Source organism: Meles meles, chromosome 1 (genome assembly GCF_922984935.1).
Source record: "Meles meles chromosome 1, mMelMel3.1 paternal haplotype, whole genome shotgun sequence".
Lineage (NCBI taxonomy): Eukaryota > Metazoa > Chordata > Mammalia > Carnivora > Mustelidae > Meles > Meles meles.
The window spans coordinates 13,770,062-13,777,750 of NC_060066.1; the positions used below are offsets into that span (position 1 = coordinate 13,770,062).

Consider the following 7,689-nt stretch of genomic DNA (forward strand, 5'->3'; position numbering starts at 1 on the left):
TATATATCTATATCTATATCTATATCTATCTATCTATCTATCTATCTATCTATAGAGAGAGAGGTGTGAAATGCTGACAGGTTTTCAGAGAAGTTGTCAGTTCCTACTTCCAATTACTAATGAACTGGGTTTTATTTTCTGTCCATAGTCTATCCCAATAAAATTATCCTTTTCTTAAGCTCCCTTAAGTGGATTGGTCTTTGTTGCAACTGAAAAAACTCTAAGCAAAAGGAATGGAATCAAAGTAGGAAGCTCTAATTGTTTTCTGAGCACACAGGGTGCACAGGAGGTTGGGGTTCCCGTGCAGTGAACAGTTTTGTGAGTGTATCTCTCCCAGATAACTAGGTCACAGACAACTGGTGTTTCCCCATGTGGCAAAGTGGAGCATGCATAGAAATCCCTGCCTCCTCTCTCTCTGCTTTTCAAGCATTGCTGAATGCCTCCTAATGATTTCATCTGCTGGGAGGTCTGCTGGGTTTTCTACTTTCATAGAAGGTGGTGGTGCCAGGGGCTGATGCATGCTCTGACTGCTGACTTGAAACACGCTTTGATGAATTAGTGCAACCCGGCCAGCCATTTACTTTAAATTTTACCCTTGATTCTTCCTCTAGCAAACAATTAAGGAGCAGCAGTGGCTTCCTGCAGGGGAGACCAATGCCTTCTGTCCTCTGCGGAAACAGCTTTGGCGTTCTTCCAAAAGATGAATGGCAAGGACCAGGAGCTCCAGTTTCCCTCAGCTTTCAGGCATCGAAATAAGCAAACACTTAATGCATACAATAAAATAAAATAAATTCAAATCACAAACAAGGAAACCAATCTAGGTTAACAGCAAGTCCTATGACTTGACTTGGGGGCTGGGAAATGCATCCTTGAACTTAGCTATGCAGTAAGCCAAAGAGCACGGAGAGGTCATCTGAACAACTGGGCCCAGTGACAAGGCACCATGTCTTCCTTCTCACTGGGTGAGTTGCGCATACCAACCTCAAAAGCTCCTGAGTAAGAGGAAAATGTCTCTTTAACAGTATTAAGGGACAATTTATTATGTGTATCCTTCCAGGGAAGCACAATGTCAGTGCAGGCCCATTGCATTTGCATTATTTCCAGACAACAGCAGCAGCAGAAAAGGACACTGATTTATTTCAGAGCAAGCACAGGTGAATTTAATGTCTGTTGGGACTGAGCCAGGGAAGACTTAACCCACTCTGGGCTCTCAACTTCTTGAGGGGTGACAGTAGGTTTTTGGAAGAGTCCCATAGACCTCTGGCTAAATTCAGCTTCCTTAAGCCCATGTTCCTCAATTACCTGGTCAGAAAAGTTCTTGCAGAGAAAAGGGGATGGAAAAAATCTTGTTTAGGAATAGGAAATCTGGTGCTGGCTTCTCTGGCAGCACATATACTAAAAATTGAAATGATACGGAGTAAATTAGTATGGCCTCTGCTCAAGGATGGCACAAAATTTGTGAAGCATTACATATTTCTTATGTGGAATTAAAACAAAAACAAAATGAAGGAAAGCAAGCAAGCGAGCAAGCAAGAAAGAAATATTAAATCTGATTTTATGCCCTAACCCAACTAATTTCTTTCTCAGTGACCTGGGCAAATAATTCAGTCCTTTTATATTTATTTTTATTCTTTAATTTTTAAAAAAATAATTTAGTCCTTTTAAGACCAGGTATTTCTTTGTAAAGGAGTCTAAGAATAATCCACTGCAGGGTTGGAGTGAGGATCCAGCAAACAAATGTATTAGAGAGTGCTTTGTGAAATACATGCATGCCATTGTTTGGCGCTGACATCAATTTGGGATTCCTAGCAAAAAGCTTTATCCCAGAAGAATCAAGAAGATGATAATCACAATTACTCTTTAAACCCTGGCATTCAAGCATTATAGAATTACAAAAGGTCATGGTAGAAAGTCTGAAATAGCTCTTCCCAACCTCTTGTTGGGCACATGGAGAAACCAGTTGTAGGGAAGAAAGTAGGCTGAATATCATGGGAGATGAAGTGAATCTCAATGACCTTTGCTCTCTGTTCCTGTCAGTATGCTTCAGAATGCCATGTATATAGTAAGAGCTCAATAAATGCTGGTAGAAGTGAAAGAATTCACTCGCTGTCAAACAACCAGTGCTGCTGTTGGCAGTGGCAAGTTGGAATCTTTTCTCTTTAATTCACACTCCAAGTATCTCTTCTTCCAATATCAAAACTTAGAGAAAATGTGTTTTCTGGTCACCCTAGTCATATTGAAAGGGAACATGGCCCCCGTAAGCCAGCAACATCCTGGTAAAAACCACTAGCTTCAACTTCCAATGACAGTTCATTGAAATTTTAAAAGAGCATTTAATTCTTGTCAAACCGTTTTTCAATAACTATTTTAACATATATAACTGGACAAATTTACAAAGTGTTGCCCAGTGCATTGCCTTATTTAATTTCCTGAACAATCTGATGATGTAGCACTATTAGTTCCATTTCCCAGAGTAAGAAGTTGAAGCTCTGAGAGTCTGCATGACTTGCTCATTGATGTACAGACACAGCCAGCTCCGGAGTTTGAACACAGAACTCTTGCTTGCAAGTGCATTCCATTAATACTATTTTATAAAATATTGAATAGGGATCCTTTGCTGCTTCTGTTTCTCCTTCCTTCCTTTTCCTCTCTCCCTCTATCACTTTGCCATTTCCTATAAGCTCTTATTAGCATGGTGCTAGGTGCCACATGGGACACAGAAGCAGGGAACAATGAATAGAACAGCCCCATCTTTCAAGAGTTGGCAACCTACCGAAGAAGAGGACCTATAGGTAAAAAGGTAATTCCAAATACAGGTGATCTTTGCTAAGCACCAACCCTGATTGAGTAGAGCCTGAAAGGGTAAACACAAGCACCTCACTGCCTGGAAGATGGGAGAGAGATGAACATCTGTCCAGGGCACTGCTGTTGCCTTCTTGCTGCAAAAATCATTCATGGAATCCCAAGCTGTCCCTTTCAAAATACGCAGGCTTTCAAAGTCCATACCTTCACCTTCCCTGCTCTGTTCGGTGTGATGAATGGAAGATGGGTGTGACACATCCAAGTGGAATCTGCAAATCGCTGATCCTTTAAAACCTACTTTTGTAAATCCCAATAAAACAAGTCTCAACGTTTGTTCCTCATTCAGGGAGTTCATTCAACCAGGAGCCCTGGAGGAGGGAAGCTACTCCCTAGGAACTGCTCTCTTTTCAGGGCTCTCAACTGAAACTGAAACTCATCTCCATGCTCTTCCCCTTTGCCTACCTTGCTTAATTTTAAGTCAGTTAGTCTGTAATCCTTTCTGGCTTCCCTCCTTTGTCTCCCCTCACTTTGTCTAAAGAGCAGAACTGGTTATATTTGCCACTCCAGGTGTGTCCGAGTCTGGAAATAATACCCCACGGGCACTCAGTTGCTCTCTGTTCAACGAAGAAATGAATGGATGAATGAAGGAATGGATAATGGCCAGGTTTAAATGCCCTGTCATTTATCAGGTGCCTGACTCTCAGGAAGGTATTTAACTTAGTTGTGCCTCAGTTTCTCATCTTCATGAGTGGTGTGTGGAAGATTACAGAAATATCTATATTTATGTACTATATAGAGCACCTGTGATTCACTCTGATACTCAAAAAAATGGTAGCCATGATGATTATCATTATCATTATTAAAGAGACCTGAAAGTGACCTGAGAGTCACAAGAGGAATGTTTCTGTAGGGTGAGGAGGGTCAGGGGGATAGTGTCTGTTAGTTGTGAGGAGGAGAGGATTTAAGCAAGCAGAGGAAAATATTCAGGGAAAGGCATGTCATCCAGTAATACTGGGGTAAAGGGAGGAGGTCTGAAATCTTCTGAAGACAAGAACGATAAAGTGAAAAATGGGAAGTCCGGCAAGGCTGTAGAAAGAGGTAAGGGTATGAGGAAAATATATGATCAAATGAGTCCCTAAAATTAAGTTGTTAGTGATTAGTATTCAGTTATGTGCCACTGAAATATGGCAAAAACTGAGCCTAACAGGGGAAGCTGGTGCCCAGTACCATATGAGTGGTAAGGGTGACACAGTGGTAAGGGTGACATGTTCTAGGGGCACAGAGAAAAGACGGTGACACTGTCCTTGGGCATCTGAGAGATGCTTCATCATGGGCACTGGCTCATCAAAGATTTCTTCCTCCTCTCTTGACCTCTCACTTGCTCACTCACTTATTTCATATATATTCTTAAATACCTGCTAACTTTCTAGATGTAGAGTTGGATGATACAGACATAGCAAGAATAAGACAGACTCAGTCATGGAGCCCTGGGTTCCATGGTGTTGATGGGGAACATGCTACTGGAGGCAGAGATGATGGCATGACAAACAGCACAGAGAACTTTCAAACAAACATGGTCTTTCACAGGCAGCCCAAAGGGAATGGCACGGATGTGCACAGCCCAAATATCTTTGGATTTGAGGTTGACATAACATGCCAAGAAAAGGAACAGATGGAAGATGGTCAACGGGGAAATTCATGTTTCAGAAGGATGCCTCTGGTGGCGGGAGGGCTGGAAGGGAATGAGATAACCCTTTTAGAGAAATAATAGTGGAGATGGTGGAGGGTTTCTGGGAGGAGGCAAGGTTCACTACAGATTCAGATGGTGAGGTGAAAGGATGTTTCTGGATGCAGAGTTCTCCCTATAGGAGAGTGAAGGAGAGTACACCAGCCACTTAGCTGGAGGCTGGGAAGAGGCAATGAGCTCCTGAATGGGAGAAGAAGGAGCCTGAGAGTGGAGAGGAGACAAACTTCAATGCGGTAATCATTCGGGTCCTCACTGTGACCAACAGGACTGATAGTCCAGTTCCGCGAGGTGCCAACCCTAACATTTCCCCTCCTCGGGAATTCACCCTAGATCTCTGAGAAGAAGGGGTAGGTTTATTGGTGTCAGCCCCATTCTTTGTGGTGGGATAACTATGATATCAGAGGAAGAGTCAACCAGTTCACCTAAGGCCGAATTTGAGATTCAAAATGACTTTGGATGGAAAAGGGAAGAGGTGAACAGCAAATCACTCAAAATTCCATGTGTAAAAATAGAACAAACAGGTCTTGATTTATTATCACCTTTGTGAAATCTCTTCCATGCAGTTAGGTCTTGTGCCAGGGGAAGTGGCATGAAGAAAAGTCAATGCAAAGAATTTTGTAAAATCTCTGTCCTTTGCTTGAGTTTCTTTCCCTCTCAGGTTCTCTTTCTCTGCTGCATGCCACATTCTGAAGAACATAGACAGAAATTCCCCAAAGTTTTCTTTCTGCCAAGGCCCCTCTTCTCCCACAGCACTATTTACATTTCCCCAGTTATGGTTCCTTAACTATAGACCATCATCATTATTTTTTCCTACAGGGAGGCAGCACTGAACACTTTTCTCTAGTGGCCCCATCATTTAAAGCAGGGTCCCGCATACCCCTGAATAAATGAATGTTTGCTGAATAAACTGTATGATTAGCAGTGACTAACATGTGTTCTGGCATTCTCTGTAGACTACTTTTGCAAGGAATACTTATGGAGATTAGGGGAAAAGAAAGTGTTAGGAAAGACACTCCTGTGTGCTCTTCATGTCACTGCCCATTCTGTGTACTTAAAAGGAAGAACTTACTCCAGAGGAAACTGCATGTGGTGTCCTGCAGTGGCTCATAAATTCCAGTGGCAGAAACAGCTGGGCTAGTTGCCTAAGAATCTCTAGACTTTCTGAATCAGTAGTTTCGGGGTGGACCCTGGAATGAAAAAAAAAATTGTATCTCTGTAACTCTGTATCTCTTTATCTATCTAGCTATCTATCTATCTATCTATCTATCATCTATCTGTCCATCCATCCATCCATTTTCCAGTCATCCCAAAGTTTGGGCAGTGTTATCGAGAGACAAGAACACCACCAATGGAATTTGGAGACATTGGTTGGAATTTGAGGTCCACCACTGATTAGTAACTGGGACTGTAGCTTATTTTCCTTAAGCCTTGGGGACCCCATCTGTAAAATGACAACAATAATCTACCTCTCAGGGCTCTCAGGAGATATAATTGAGTAGCACTTGTAAACAGAAGAGACCCATAGTAGGATTTCAGTTAATGATAGTTGAATTTGAACATACATGAGAGAAGAAAGAGCAAGGAGACTAAGGTTTCTGGGACAGCTTATAACCAAGCATGAAAACTAAAGCCTTTAGATATAGGTAGAACTTGATGATTCATCTGCTGTGTTTTAAATTGCTCAGGCTGGGACACCTGGATGGCTCAGTTGGTTGGGCGGCTGCCTTCGGCTCAGGTCATGGTTCCGGTGTCGTGGGATTGAGTCCCGCATTGGGCTCCTTGTTCGGCGGGGAGCCTGCTTCTCCCTTTGCCTCTGCCTGCCACTCTGTCTGCCTCTGCTCACTCTCTCTGACAAATAAATAAATAAAATCTTTTAAAAAATTTTTAATTACTCAGGCTGTGGCAATATAGAAAAATCCATCTCCCAGGAGGCATAAGGAAATACTTCTTGGGCAGTTGTCAGTCCAACCCAGAAAGTAATAGGATTAACCCCCAGAAAGTCAAGAGCTGAGAAAGTAATACTGTGATCAGTGTGAGAATTTCTTTTTGCTTGGGGAATGGGAGAGTGACCACTCTTGTAGGTGCTACTAAAGGGCAGGTCCAGGATGTGGGGCTAGGGAGAAGGATGCAATGCAGAGAAATGATTAGTCAGACATCAGGGTCCAGAGAACAGATCTCCATGTTGTGTCCTCATACGGAGCTGCCAATGTCAGCCATAATTATGTACTTTCAAAGAACAAATACTGTGCAAGCTTATGGCAAAACTGATGTGACTCCATCAGCCAAAAACTTCTATTGTGTGCTTATAGTGTACAAATATGAAGGGAACCTGGAGCTTATCAATGTGAGCTGGGTGTTACTCTTTTTCTTCCCTTTGCCCCCAGTGGAGACTTTGGGTACATCTCTTACTTCACTGGCTAGAAATAATTTGATTTTATCTTATCTGCTAACCATTTTTTTTTCTCTTGCACTTAGAACAGTGCTTAGCATGTAACAGACACTGAAGATATTTAAAATGGTCTTTTGAGGAAATTGAAGTATGGTCCAGGCACTTTTAAACCAGCTTATGCATCCAGTGGTATAGTTTATGTCCTAGGAGATATTTTTTATGCTCCAGAGTTAACATGAACAGCATCCTGAAGTCTTAACTCTTCCGAAAATATCAGTGAAAGAAAGGCAGGTAACGTACCTATTGGATTTATAACAAAATAAATAGTAACCTTAAAATGAACCTTGAATTAGGACATTAAATCTGCATGGCTTTGAGATTAAAACAAACATCGAATCAAAGTCTTCCTCTCTCTCTTGTGACCTCCCAAATACACAGGGTTCCTTGGATTATTCTGGCAGTCATTTGTGGCCAGCTGTGTGAAGGCAAGAACTGTGTTTTTCTCCCTGATGAATCCTTAGCATCAAGCACAATGCCTGGCTCACAGGAGGCACTCGAGGCAACCCACAAAATGGGAGAAGATATTCGCAAATGACACTACAGACAAAGGGCTGATATCCAATCTAGAAAGAGCTCCCCAAACTCAACACACACAAAACAGATAATCACGTCAAAAAATGGGCGGAAGACATGAACAGACACTTCTCCAAAGAAGAGGTACAAATGGCTAACAGGCACATGGAAAAATGTT

At 42.1% G+C, this 7,689-nt stretch overlaps 1 non-coding gene across 1 annotated transcript; it reads left to right on the plus strand.

The window, feature by feature from the left end:
* The first annotated feature begins 1,368 nt into the window (after positions 1–1,368).
* Positions 1,369–1,478, plus strand: LOC123928362. The gene has a single exon (XR_006815676.1). It is a non-coding gene; the product is annotated as a U6 spliceosomal RNA (small nuclear RNA).
* The last annotated feature ends 6,211 nt before the right edge of the window (positions 1,479–7,689 follow it).